At 39.8% G+C, this 15230-nt stretch overlaps 2 pseudogenes; both read left to right on the forward strand.

Moving 5' to 3' along the window:
• Positions 1-2604: 2604 nt before the first annotated feature.
• On the forward strand, positions 2605-2973 carry LOC118852126 (annotated as a pseudogene).
• A 7250-nt stretch (positions 2974-10223) lies between these two features.
• LOC118851274 lies at positions 10224-15008 on the forward strand (annotated as a pseudogene).
• Positions 15009-15230: the final 222 nt, after the last annotated feature.

Here is a 15230-nt window from a genome sequence, read left to right on the forward strand (position 1 = left end):
AACTTTGTTCAAAGGGCTATAAATCTGAGCATACTCTTACCCAGCAATAGCACTTCTATGTCTGCACTCTAAACAGATCAAAGAAAAAGGAAAAAGGAACTATGTGCATGAAAATATTTATAGAAGCTTTTTTCTAGTGGCAAAGAATTGGAAATTGAGGGAATGCCCATCAATTGGGGAATGGCTGAACAAGTTGTAGCATATGATTGTGATGGAGTATAATTGTGCTATAAGAAATTATGAGGGTGGGTGCATTCAGAAAAAAAAACAAACAAACAAACATGGGAAGACCTATTTGAACTGCTACAAAGGGAAGTGAACAGAACCTGGAGATCATTAAAGACAGTAACAGTGATGTTGTAATAATGATCAACGGGGAAAGACTTGGCTGCTTTGATTAATACAGTGATCCAAAACAATTCCACAGGGCTCATGAAGAAAAAAAAAAGCTGTGAATCTCCAAAGAGAGAACTGATAAACTCTGAGTGTAAATTGAATTATACTTTCCTCTCTTTCTTTTGCTTTTTTTTGTGATATTGATAATATGGAAATATTTTTTGCATGATTTCATTTGTCAAATTGATATATTGTTTGCCTTCTCAGGGGGTGAGGGAGAGATGGGAGGAAGGGAGAGAATCTGGAACTCAAAATTTAAGAACAAAGATGTTTAAAACAAATTAATGAATTAATAAAAGTCAAAAAAGCAAAGTTTTTGAAAAAAATGTTTTTTTTCTATTACAAAACATTTATTTTCTCTCCCTCTCCCCCAATGGATAAAAAATAAAAAGAAAAACAATACCCTTGTAAGAAATACATGTAGTCAAGCGAAATAAATTCCCATATTAGTCATGTCCAAAAATGAAAGTCTATTTCAGTCTGTATGTTAAATCCATCACCTCTTTGTCAATGCTTCATTAGCCCTCTGGAACTGTGGTTGGTCATTGCATTGATCAGACCTCTTACGTCTTTCAAATATTTTTTTTTCATTAAAATGTTGTTATTATATAGAGTGTTCTCCTGGTTCTACTCACTTAATTTTGAGTCACTTAATACAAATCTTCCCAGTTTTTCTTTAAAATTGCCTCTTTTATGATTTCTTTTGACATAATGTTCCTTTACATTCGTATGTTGGCCATATGAATGTACATAATATGTCCAGTCATTCCCACACTGATAGACAGTTCTTGATTTTCCAGAGCCCTTTATTTCATTTTATTTGTTTTTGTTTGCTTGTTACATATTAAAAACCTATTATAAATATTTTAGTACATTTGGACATTTGAGTGTTTTTGAGGAATCAAAAAGTATGGAGTTAGGTGACTTTGGGAGCACAGTTCAAAATTACTTCGTAGAATGACTAGACCAATTCAGAGCTTCACCAACAATGAATTAATGTTTTCCTGCAGAAAATTTTGCTTTTCACTTAACAAAAATTTATTTTCTCTCCCTCTGTCATTGGAAAAATATATTGGAGGCAAGATTCATCATTTTTGCTTTTTATTATATATGTGAACCTAATGGTTATGAGTTGGAACCTCTGGGATGCTTTAATATGCATTTCTTATAATTTTACAATCCACTTTGACATTAGGTGTCAATAGTATATTATCTACTTATAATAATTTCTATTCTTTGCAAGTATAGAACTATAAGAATCTGATCCAGGTAGTAATAGTAATAACTCAAAGCTCATTTCATTCTCACTATTACTCTGTAATGTAGGTGCTTTTGACATTTTTATCCACATTTTACTGATGAGAAAATGAGGGTGGAGTTACTTGTCAGGGGTCAAATAACTAATAAAGTATTTAAGGCTATATTTGAAGCCAGATTTTGACACCAAATCCATCATGCTATCTGTTACAAAACCTTGCCAAAAGAAGCTTCTCTCTGCAGTGAAAGATTTTCTATTGAAAATAAGAAATTGGAAAAAAAAATACTATATCTCATAGGAAGAAGAGGGCTGTTTTCTGCTAGGGCCACAATACCAGTCCTTTTTCACCTACTATGTGACAGCCACTGTGCTAAATGTTAGGGATACAAAGAAAGGCAAAAGACCATCCCACTTTCAAGGAATTCACAGTCTAATGCACAGTCAAAGTAGTAAGAAGGCAAAATACTAATACAAAAACTTATTGCAAAATGAATAAAACACCACTGAGAAGAGTAGCTTTTCCCTTTCTCCAAGATATTTGAAGTAGAGGGGAAAAGCAATTAGAACTAAGGTATGTGTTCAACCAGGTATTTCCCCTGGGGACAAATAATTTATGCTATACTATGATTTGCTCTAACAGGTGATGGAAGGAGATGGGTATACCCTCAAGGTTTTTGCTCTTCTTGCACTTGCTGATATTTTTATCATCTCTTAAAAAAGGGCCTGCTCTTTTCTGTGCTCTTTCTTCTAAACTCTCTTTGAGTAATTTGATTTTAAAATGTAGGTTCTAGAGAGAAGGCACATGGTGTAGAGTCAAGGACTGGGTATTGTCTGAAGACTTGGGTTAAAATTGTGGTTCTGTTATTTAGTAATTTCTCTGTCATTGGCATAAATTGCTTCACATCGCTCTTTCCCCGCAGAGCCAGTGGAGGAGTGTGTGATCAGCGATCATGGCAAAAATCAAGGCCAGGGATCTTCGTGGGAAGAAGGAGTAGCTACTCAAACAGTTGGATGATTTAAAGGTAGAAATTTCCCAATTGAGAGTGGCCAAGGTCACTGGAGGAGCTGCATCCAAGTTATCTAAGATCCGAATTGTCCGAAAATCTATTCCCCGAGTCCTAACTGTCATCAACCAGACACAGAAAGAGAACCTCAGGAAATTCTATAAGAGCAAGAAATACAAATGTCTGGACCTTAGGCCCAAGAAGACCTGTGCCATGCACCGCAGGCTTAATAAGCACGAGGATAGCCTGAAGACCAAAAAACAGAAGAGGAAGGAATGACTGTACCCCCTTCAGAAATTTGTTGTTAAGGCATGATTTGTTAAGGTGCTCAATAAAAAGACAAATTATTATTAAAAAAAATTGCTTCACATCTTTGGGAGCTAGTTTCGTCACCTGTAAAATGAGGGAGTTGGCCTATGTGACCTCTAAAAACCTACCTTTCTCTTAAAATATACTCTAATACTGTTATCCTGACTGACTGCAGTGTATGCTATAGCATTCAGGGTGCACTAGGCCTAAGTAAAAATTACTCTACAGAGTCTTTTGGGTTCCCTCAAGGGAAGGGCCAGCAGAGACACTCTGATATATCTCTAATTTCTCAGCGTCCATCTTCTCAGTACAAAAAGATAGACAATTGTGGCTATAGCCAAGCTATCTCATACGGCTGGGGCAGTGTAGCCCCGAGGGACAGTGGTTACATTGGCCTTGGTGCTATGTTCTAGCCTTCTAAGACTGGCTGGAAACTCAAACCCTTGTCATGAACCTTGCTGTTGTGCCCTCTAACTAGACAGGGTATTGCTAACTGAACTGTTTTTCTTAGCACTATTCCTGAGCTTCTCAACTTCAAAGCATGCCTACTCTTCTGCTATCTTATCTTATCTTGGAATTTACTTCAACATCTGGGCCTCCTTTCTTGGAAAAGCCTATCCCTCTAGGAGTGGCCTGTTCACCCTGGAAAATTTCTGCATAAGTCCTGTCTCACTTCCTCCTTCTCTCATTCGACCCTTCATTTTTAGAAAAACTCAAACTCTGGCTGGTGTTATTTCTATTTTTGATTCTGTTCTGATCTTCAGGATTTGAAAACTATGCCTGAGGACTGGATACCTTCATCCTTCCCTTTCCCAGACTTTTCCATCTCCCTTTTGTGTGTTATCTTCATCCATTTGAATATAAACTCCCAGAAGTTAGGGATTTTCTTTTTGTTCTAGTAGTATTTCCCACACAGTACAGTGTGTATCTGCTAAACACATCTTCCTTGTTAAACCTTCCATAACATTAATCTTATAATCTGCCCTTCCCTCATCCCTTAAGGACCACCAGGCCTTTACATCTGACTTGTATTTCATGACTTCCAAGGGCATTGTCTCCCCTAATTAGAATGTACACTCATTGACAGAAAGAACTGTGTCACTTTTCTATTTATATTCTCAACACTTATTCAGCAAATAATTTTTTCATTCATTTGTTCATCCAGCAGAACATAAGCTCTTTCAGAATGTAAACCCCTTTGAGAGCATGAACTATTTGGTTTTTGTCTGTGTGTTTCTGGTGTCCAATTCTGCCTCATATGTTATAATAAATATTTGTTGAATTGTTGAATCCTATGATTTAACCATATCTTTTATGATTACACTGAAAGGAAGCTGTTTTCCATGTCCAGCTGGAGAAAGCAAAATTATTTACTTTTTCAATTGCAGATTTTTTTTTGTCCTTTGGTGGGGATTTTTTCTTAAATAGGAATTTTCTCTTAATAGATCACAGAAAAGTAAGGGTGGGCTCTGTATAGCAACTTTCAACCTAAAAGATTGTGTTTTCCAATATCTTCAGTAGCCCAAGGGAAAGTGAGTTCCAGAAGAAAAAAAAAAAAAACCTCTATCAAATATTATTGATTTTAACTTGTTAAAAAAAAAAAAGGCAAAGTCAAAGATAGACAAACATCAGATACAATTGGAAAGGAATGCAACCATTTTTTTTTACCTTTGCTAGTTAATTTGTTTGGTTTTCTTCTGTTAAATGTTACTTGTTTAAATAAGGTTTTATTCCTCAGGTTTTTTTCTTTGTTCTAGTTAATTATTTGTTTTCATTGAGGGTAATGTATTACATGTGGTGGGGGGTGGGGGTAGGGGGGGTAGGTTGTGGCTTCTGTGTGTGTATGCATACACACTAGAAATTCAGTCACTCCCTGAGAGTAAAGGGATGAATTAAGATTCTATCTACAAGGGACCTAAGTAGGAAAGCAGAATCGATTTCATCACAAGGTTGTCTAACACCAACAATCTCCACAAAATACTTGCTTTGCTTTACAAAATTAGCAACTAAAATTAACAATAAATATAGGGTGTATATTTCTTAGGTTATCCAATGCTCATTTAGTGAGGGGAACTATTGAGCACTTACTGAATTCATTGTTTTTGCCATTTTCAATAACAATGACCTACTGGAGTGCACAGCCAAGATGGTGGCTGGAAAGTAGGGATTTGTTTAATATCTCCCACAAATCCCTCCAAACACCTGAAAACAATGGCTCTGAACAAATTCTAGAGCTGCAGAACCCACGAAATAGCAGAGGGAAGCAGGTCTCCAGCCCAGGACATACTGGATTGTCACTGGGAAGGGTCTGTCACACAGTGCTGGGAGCAGAGCGCACCCCAGCATGGGCTGCGCCAGGACAGACCAGACCGGAAGTCAGTCTGGAGCAGGCCTTAGGGCCATGAATCATTGAGCAGTGGCAGTTACCAGACTTCTCAACCCACAAACATCAAAGGCCATGGAGCAGGTTAGTGGGAAAACTGCTAGATAGGGTTAAAAAGAGGTCCAGCTCCAGCCCTGGGGCTGGGGGAGGTGGTGTGGTGTTGGTGTCAGCAGCAGCAGGAAGCTCTTGTGGCTGCTTCCAGAGTCCCTGGCTCACACAGTGGAAGGAATAAAGTGGCAGACCACAGAGGGAGTTCAGGGCTTGCGTTGCCTTGACTGAATCTTGGTCGCAATCCTTGTTGGCGGTTCTTGGTGGGAGGAGGAGTGCTGCTGTGGCAGAGCTTGCAGTGACTGTGCAGTAGAAGTAGCTCTGAAAACAGCAGTGCAGCCCCTCAAGCTCGGGACAAAACACTCTACTCTACAAGCAGTCTCACCCTGACAAAAAGCTCAAGGGTCAAGTAGTTAGCTGGGAAAATGGCCAGGCAGTAATAAAGGACACAGACTCAGACTCTACAATCATTTTTTTGGTGACAAAGAAGATCAAAACATACAGCCGGAAGAAGTCAACAAAGTCAAAGAGCTCACATTAAAAGCCTCCAAGAAAAATATGAATTGGTCTCAGGCCATGGAAGAACTCAAAAAGGATTTGGAAATGCAAGTAAGAGAAGCAGAGGAAAAATTGGGAAGAGAAATGACAGAGATGCAAGAAAACTATGAAAAACAAGTCAACGACATGCTAAAGGAGACTCAGAAAAATACTGAAGAAAATAACACCTTAAAAAATAGACTAACATAAATGGCAAAAGAGCTCCAAAAACCCAATGAGGAGAAGAATGCCTTGAAAGGCAGAATTAGCCAAATGGAAAAGGAGGTCCAAAAGACCACTGAAGAAAATACCACCTTAAAAATTAGATTGGAGCAAGTAAAAGCTAGTGACTTTATGAGAAATCAAGATATTATAAAACAGAACCAAAGGAATGAAAAAATGGAAGACAATGTGAAATATTTCATTAGAAAAACCACTGACCTGGAAAATAGATCCAGGAGAGATAATTTAAAAATTATTGGACTACCTGAAAGCCATGATCAAAAAAAGAGCCTGGACATCATCTTTCAAGAAATTATCAAGGAGAACTATCCTGATATTCTAGAGCCAGAGGGTAAAATAGAAATTGATAGAATCCACCAAATCACCCCTTGAAAAATATCCCAAAAAGAAAACTCCTAGGAATATTGTCACCAAATTGTAGAGTTCCCAGGTCAAGGAGAAAATATTGCAAGTAGCAAGAAAGAAATAATTTGAGTATTGTGGAAACGTAATCAGGATAACACAAGATCTAGCAGTTTCTACATTAAGGGATTGAACGGCTTGGAATATGATATTCTGGAGGTCAAAGAAGCTAGGATTAAAACCAAGAATCACCTACCCAGCAAAACTGAGTCTCATGCTCTGAGGCAAAATATGGACTTTCAATAAAATAGAGGACTATCAAGCTTTCTCAGTGAAAAGGCCAGAGCTGAATAGAAAAATTGACTTTCAAACACAAGAATCAAGAGAAGCATGAAAAGGTAAACAAGAAAGAGAAATCATAAGGGACTTGCTAAAGTTGAACTGTTTTGTTCACATTCCTATGTGGAAAGACGATGAGTGCAATTCATGAGACTTTCTCAGCATTAGAGTAGTTGAAGGGAATACACACACACACACACACACACATATATACATATGTATATAGACAGAGGGCACAGGGTGAGTTGAATATGAAGGAATGATATCTAAAAAAAATGAAATTAAATTAAGGATGAGAGAGGAATATATTGAGAGTGGGAAAAAGGGAGAGATAGAATGGGGTAAATTATCTCACATAAAAGTGGCAAGAAAAAGCAGTTCTGTTGGAAGGGAAGAGGGGGCAGGTGAGGGGGAATGAGTGAATCTTGCTCTGATTAGATTTGACTTGAGGAGGGAATAACATACACACTCAACTGGGAATCTTACCCCACAGGAAAGTAAGGGGAAGGGAGTAAAAAAGGGGTGGATGATAGAAGGGAGGCCAGACAGGGAGAGGAGGTAATCAAAAGGAAACACTTTTGAAAAGGGACAGGGTCAAGGGAGAAAATTAAATAAAGGGGAACAGAATAGGATGGAGGGCAATATAGTTAGTCTTTCACAACATGAGTATTGTAGAAGTGTTTTACATAATGATACATGTGTGGCCTATGTTTAATTGCTTGCCTTCTTAGGGAGGGTAGTTGGGAAGAGAAGAAGGGAGAGAATTTGTAACTCAAAGTTTTTCCATGCAACTGAGAAATAATATAGGGAATGGGGCATAGAAATCTATCCTGCCCTACAAGAAAGTAATGGGAAAGGGGATGGGGCAGGGTGGGTTGACTGGGGAATGGGGCAATCAGAATATATACCATCTTGGAGTAGGGTGGAAGGTAGAAATGGGGAGAAAATTTGTAACTCAAAATGTTGTGGAAATCAATGTTGAAAACTAAAATATTAAATAAATAATAAAAAGGGAAAAAATGGCCTACTCATTGATTTTTTATCATTCAAAAGACTGACAAATAACCTATTGAATTTGTCTATACGAGATAAACACAGATATCTTTTCGTTATTCTCCTGTATTTTTAATGGAAGGAAGTTGGAGTTCATCTTCTCTGCATAGGAGAAAACAGATTTGTGTAAATGCTGGCTAACCTAGTCACAGTTACATCAGTAAATTGGTGGGAATGGGGGGGAAAATTAATAAAAATGTCCTTCTCTCTATTAGTCAACAAATTTTTACCTGGATGCACCTCGGTCCATTTTCCTTGCAGACTATCCAGCTTCAGATGATATCTTAACCATTTAAGTATTGTCTGCATGGAGAGAGACAGATTAATTGAGATTAGGCTAGGGCTACACAATCTTTGGCTCCTTTCCATGTTCTGTCCAATCCAGTCTTTAATAAGTGAAGAAATAATCCTTCAAGGTAGCCATTCAGATGTGGATATAGTTCTTGTAATATCAATGCAATTTGTGTTTGGGTGACAGAACTGGGATTATGGGTAGTCAATGTTGGCATCAACCTAGACTTCTACAATCAAAACTGGCATTGGGAGAAAGACAAAGAGAAATTTTTTTAATGTTCGTTTTTAATATTTTTAATATCAGTGTAACTAGAGATTCAGATTTTCCCTCCAGGGTGGGAAAGATTCTGAAACTCTCACTGGGAAATCTAAGATCAGTACTCCCAGAGAGATAGCTTCCCTGCCCTGCCCTGAGAGAGATTGATATTCTTATTTAAGTGTTGAGGTTTTTAGGGGTACTCAGGACCCCAAAACACCAATGCACCATGCCCTGCCCAAATGAATTCGATGCAGGCCTTCTTTCAGCCAAAGAAAAACAAAGTTTATTAAAGACTTGCCATATTGGATAGACTCTTAAGGAGCCTGAGCATTGGTGACATTTGTATTGACAAGCCAGCCAGTTTGAAGCTGAGGTAGATTGAATCTGAGTACCTTCAGGGAGGCAGGATGGATCTTATATACAGAAAGGCTGTGGGAGGAATCTAGAGGTGGTCAAGTACTCTGGGGTGATGGGAGGAGGGGTTTAGAGAGGATCTTGATGGGCATTGTGTGACTGGGGGGACTGGGGTGAGGTCAGATTTCAGGAATGGGATTAAGGTTGGGAAATAGCTGAAGGCTACCTGGAGATGACAGACAATGGAGGGCTAGGCTAGTTTAAGGATAAGGATTTGGGTATAGATATTTTGATAGGATCAAGGGTGGGAAGTGGGGGAGGGGGCAATCCGGAACAGACAATGGGAGATAATAGACTTGGGCTTGAAAGCTTATGGATTCAAGCTAATGCCAGTTGAAGCAGAAAAATTCAAGGTGGGCCTCAAGGGAGTTTCCAGAGCCTAGACCCCATCATTAACTTAGCCAGAAAATATACTTTGTTCTCATCAAGTTTTGAGATGATCTACAAGAGACAGAAAGAGGGAGGAGATGGAGCAAGAGAGGAGTGTGTTGCTGTAGGAGCAGTAGTATCCTATCATCAACACTATGACAATTATGTCCTGTGTCATAGAGTGTCACAAAGGAGAAGCATAGTGTAATGGATACAGCAATAGACCCAGAACTAGGAAGAAATGGTTTTAATTCCTTCCCCAGACACCTATTAGCTAAATAATGCTGGTCAAATCCTGTGATATCTCTTGGCCTCAGTTTCCTCATTTCTATAATGAGATATCTAATATTATCTAATATCCAATAAATATCAAAAATGAAATATCTGCCCTCATTTCTAAAATGAGATGATCTTCAAGTTTCCTTTAAGTTCTAATCCTACAATTCTATGATTCTATAAGAGGGGCAGTCACCTTCAGCCACCAAGCCTCTGATTTATAGAACCAACATCTCAAATGGAGACTGTCAGATATGACTGTCCCTTTAAGAACTGAAAGGAAACTGTATGTTTTACTCTGACTCTCCTCTCCATAAACATATACTTTCTCTTCCCAGTGTCTTCCAAGATTTTTTTGCTATTTCTTTGAGATGTTGCTATTTTCCGATTTTGTTTCACATTAAAAAAAATTATTTATGAGCAACCACAATTGCTTTGTGGTACATAACTCTATATTAATTCCATTCTGGGGAAAGCAAAATAAAAGATACCAGTGACTAGGTAGAAATACAAAGATTTGAAGCTGCTGGGAAATTTCCCTCTCCAGAACACTGAGGTTTCTCCATGTCTAGGAGCTCTCTATAAGGTGTGTGTGTGAGATGATAATATGGTAATCATTTTCATTAATTATTTTCATAATCTCCTAAAATAGCAGAGAGATATTCATTGAAACAAGTACCACTTCATTCCTAAGCTAAAATGGGGTCATTCATTGTTGTAAGTAGAGTCAACCATGACTTTTTAAAGGAGGAAGGGGTGGGTGCTTCTGGCAAATTACCTATGAGTGAGGAATGGGATAGAACTAGAATGAGAACCAAAAGGAAGATTATACTCAGGCTCCTGGACCTCCCAGTGGAAAGAGAAAGCCATAATCAGGAAAGAATCTGCTCCTCTATGTTTACCCACTGAGCAAAAGGAATAAAAATAGATCATCCAAGCAAACCTTGCCCTATAGTAACACTTGCTGGTTACACCAGAAAATTCCACTCCCCATAGCACATGAACTGGGGTGTTGTGAGGGAGATAATGGATGGAAACCACTTTGTAAACCTTAAAGCACTATATAAATTGTTATTGGTGGTTATTGTGGTTGCTGTTCATTCTACACTCATCAGGCCTCTAATCTGGTGATTACTTCATTCCCTAACCCTTCTACCCCATTCATGAGCTCAAGTAATGTTTAAAGAACAATATAGGAATGTGCTGACAAATGTTTAACAAGCTGGCTCTACAGAAAGGGGACGGGGACTTACGCTTTTAATTGTAATCTGCATTATTAGTAAGTCAACAATTGACTCTCACTAGTCAGAGGTGATTCTAGCATACATATCCCCCCTTCCCCCCTACCCTCCCCCCCCCCGCCCCCAACAATCACATTGAATATGTTAATGTAAAAGGTTCCAAGCTTCTATCGAACAGTAACATCCAGAGAGCAACATTTTCAAACACTTTCCAGGTCATACGAATGCCTTATCCTGCATCTGATGTGTAACTACTGTATTAAATGAATTAAATAAATCCAGAACAAGTAAAGAAAAGATTTTCTCTTCTTCAGACCTGGGATAGTCTCACATATACGTAGCCAAATGAACTGTCTGTATTTGTCTTGTTGAATTTTTGCTATGAAGTCAAATAGATTTAGTCACATATTACATTTGAAGGCAAAATGAGCCCTTTTCTATTTCCTCCATGTGCTTTCGGGTAGGAACAAGGGGTCAAAGTCACAGAGACATCGGTCTACAAGTTTAGCAAATGATGGAGAGATTCTCTCTCCCCAATATGATCACTTTACTTTGGAAAGATCCTTTATTTCCTCACAGAATTTCCAGCTCCCTCCACCAAAGTAACCTCTATATCTAATTGTGCAAATTTAATGCTATCTCCACTCCAAATGTTCATATGGGCTATTTGTGCCTGACCTGTGGTAGAGCTTTCCAAGCTCAAATTGGTCAGATTAGCCACAGCTAGACTCACTGTACCTTGACCCCAACATAGTGATGCCATTTTGGTCCCTTTCGAGAATAAAGGGCAAGAACCAACCAGCCAACTAGTAGATAAATGCCCAACAGTTGCCTGAAGAACATAGACATTTAAATTATTTGACTAGGGTCACTAAACTAGTAAGTTTCAGAGTCAGCGACTGACCCCAGGCCTTCCTGACTCCAAGTCCAGTACTCTCTCAAGTATACAATACTGCTTCTGGCTCTGTGCATGACTCCCTGGTTGCTCTGCTTTCCAAGGAACAGTACAAAAGAATGAATAGAGTGCTTGACCTGGCATCAGGAAAACCAGGGTTCAAATTCTATCTCTGACACATTAACTGTGTAACCTAGGACAAGTCACTTAATTTTTCTGAGGCTCACTTTCCTTATGTGACAAGCACAGTGTTAAATGGCAGAAAGAGACAAAGTAAGGGCAATCTCTGCCAATCATAGCCAGGAGGAATTATTTTGCTATTTTAGTATTTTGACATCTTAGAGGAGAACCAGACGGTGGAATCTAACAGGATGCTTAAACTACCACTCCCTCTTGGATCTCAGTGGAAACAGCCCAAGACCCAAAGCACAAGAACCCTAAGAATAACAATGCTTCAGTCTGAGCCACCAATCCTGTTAACAGCCCAGCAGACACAAACATCATATAGGTGAGATAAGACTGTCTACTATTGCCTCTGCCTTCCTAGTCACCACTAGTCACTGAAGACCCAGAAAACTCCTTCGTGCCATTAAATAGCTCAACATCAAAAAAGTACCTGGTTTTATTAATAGAGATAACATCAAAGAAACTGCATTATCAACGATTTCGCTGCTATGCCTTGAAGACCACTAGGCCTTTCCATCTGATTTGACACTTATCACTTCTATATATGTGGTCTCCCTCATCAAAAGCAAGGATTCTGTTTTTGTCTTTGTATCCCCAGTGCTGAGAACAGTGTTTTGCAAATGGCAAGTACTCAATACTTGCTTGTTCATCCATTCACCAATCCATCCATTCATCAATTCTTTTAGAGAGCAGGTTAAAACACTCTTTCTAGAAGCAGTGACAATACTAATTTTATTATGGTTCCAAAACTGAAAGGGGAGGGGAGAGGAGGGAGGGGAGAGAGTGCCTGGAGGAAATGAACACAATGACAAAAAGGCTGGCAAGAAGATGGCAAGATAAAAAAGTGATCAGAGTTAAGATCCCAGATCTAGAGTTGGAAAGGACCTGAGAGGTCAGCCAGTCCAACATCTTCATTTGACTTTTAGAGTCAGCTGTTACTGGGATTCACAAGTTTCAGAGTCCCCATTCCTTCCTGCAAGGTACCAAGCCATGTGGTAGTATACCAGATTCATTGGTTGGGAAGTCCGACTTCTCAATATGGGAAATAGATGCCATGATTCTCAAATTCATTAGCTCCTCAGTTCCACACTAGTTACTCACAGGACAATTCAATTTTTGTCTCTAACCTAAGCTTTTCCCCAAAGGGTGGGGAGGAATCAATAAAAAGGTGCTCAATATATAATGCTGCATCAGGTGTAGAAGAGATTTATCCCACACAGAAAAGGAATTACTAAACATAAAAGAATCATGGTGGGAGAGTTTATATTCAACACTTGGGATTTACGTAATTTTTAGAAGACTGCTAATTATCCCCGTCAACATTTCAATTTCATTGAGCAGTCTAATCAAATACTAAGTAACCCTCTCTGTCTCTCTCTGTCTCTCTGTCTCTCTGTCTGTCTTCTCTATTTCTTTGTCTCTCTTTCAACCTCTGTGTCTCTGTCTCTCTCTGTCTCTATCTCTTTCTGTGTCTCTCTGTAGTGTTAATGGAACATAAGATCTTCCCCATCTATTAAAAGGCCTATATGACCACATGTGTCCCCTTTTTTGCCTTGGAACATGGGCTATGTTCCCAGGTCTAAAGTTACACAGATATTTCAATCACAGATGTCTTGCTGCTTTGAGCTCCAGACCAGTTCACAGCTGTGATGCATCCTGAGTCAGATAGAGACCACTGGGGGAGGAACTTGCCTAAGGGGAAGCTTACTTAGGGGAAGCTTGCTTGTAGGAAGGCTTGCATATCTTTTGGTACTAAGCTAATTAGGCACTGACTCAGAAGGGTTGTGATGCCTTCTGGCTCTGAATCTATTAGGCAAAAGTGTGTATGTATGTGTATGTATCTATCTGTATGTATGTATGTATGTATTCTGAGGTAAGAGTTTGCTTTGGAGCTCATTCATGGGAAGAATGTTTGCCTGAGGTCTTTGTGATTTGACCAGAAGAGACTCTGGGTAGCCAATGTTAAGGAGCACCCTTACACCCCCCATCACCCCTTCACCCCCCCTTCACCTCCTCCCCTTTATGAACCCAGATGTTGTTGCTCCCTGGTCTGGTGATTATGTATCTATTACTTTGCTTAAACAGTTGGAGCCCTGTCTATTGGATCTCTGTGCTAATTTTCCTCCGCTTGTATTGTCAGGGTGCTGAACTTTCCCCTGAACTAGTGAATGACCTTTAACTTCTTTAACTTCTTTGAAGCTGTCTTTCTCTTAGAAAAGCAGATCAAAGAATCTGTACTAGCAGACCATCCTGGGTGTGCTAGGGTGCTTGCTAATACATTTGGCATAGCCAGCAGGATCTGCACAGGGTAAAGGAAATTGTGGAGTTTTGGCCAGAAGTGCAGGGAAGGGGAGTAGCTTCAGTTTCCTGCTTCAACAGTGCTTGAGCAGAACCTACTGCTCAATTCCTGGCCAGAGCCACCCTTAGCCACCTCTCCACCTTCACCTCCACTAACCAACACTTCTTGCATCCTACTGTTTGAGCAGCAGATGCCCGCTCAGCTACCCCTGGCTGTCACCACCACTGAGGTCCCAGGCTCAGTCACAGCCACTGTGCAGCTACCTCCTCCTGCCTCCTCCACCCCCTCCATCACCGCCGTTCCCAAGACCACCTAGTCCCCCTCTCAGGTACAGCAGAACTACCACCAGGACTCAGAGGCCACCATCAACCAGCAGATCAGCCTGGAGCTCTATACCTCCTAGGTCTACCTGTCCACGTCTTACTACTTTGACCTAGACAATATGGCATTGAAGAACTTTGCCAAGTATTTCCTACACCAGTCTCACGAGGACAGGGAGCATGCTGAGAACCTGATGAAACTCCAAAAGCAATGTGGTGGCCAGATCTTCCTGCAAGACATCAAGAAACCAGACCGAGATGACTGGGAGAGTGGGCTGAATGCAATGGAGTGTGCTCTGCACTTGGAAAAAAAAATTGAATCAGTCTTTACTGGAATTGCACAAGCTGGCAACTGACAAGAATGACCCCCATTTATGTGATTTCATTGAAACCCAATACCTGGACGAACAGGTAAAGTCCATCAAACGACTGGGTGTTCAGATAACCAACCTGTGAAAAATGGGGCCTCCCCCCACCCATTCTGCCATGGTGGAATATATTTTTGCCAAGCATACCCTTGGAGACAGTGACAATGAGAGCTAAGCCATACCTGGTTTCCCCCACACTTGGGAACTGTGGGAGTGATTCCTACTGTCTTTCAGTGCATGCATATTTTGGTCATCTGACCTTTTCATAATCTGTACCAAAAAACTGCCACCATTTACATCCCAATAAAGTGACTTGGTACTGATGAAAAAAAATTATGGGGTTTTGTGGGACTGGCATAGCTGTTGGCACAATTATCATATTGCTTTTTGGCTCATT

Source organism: Trichosurus vulpecula, chromosome 5, assembly GCF_011100635.1.
Source record: "Trichosurus vulpecula isolate mTriVul1 chromosome 5, mTriVul1.pri, whole genome shotgun sequence".
Classification (NCBI taxonomy): Eukaryota; Metazoa; Chordata; class Mammalia; order Diprotodontia; family Phalangeridae; genus Trichosurus; species Trichosurus vulpecula.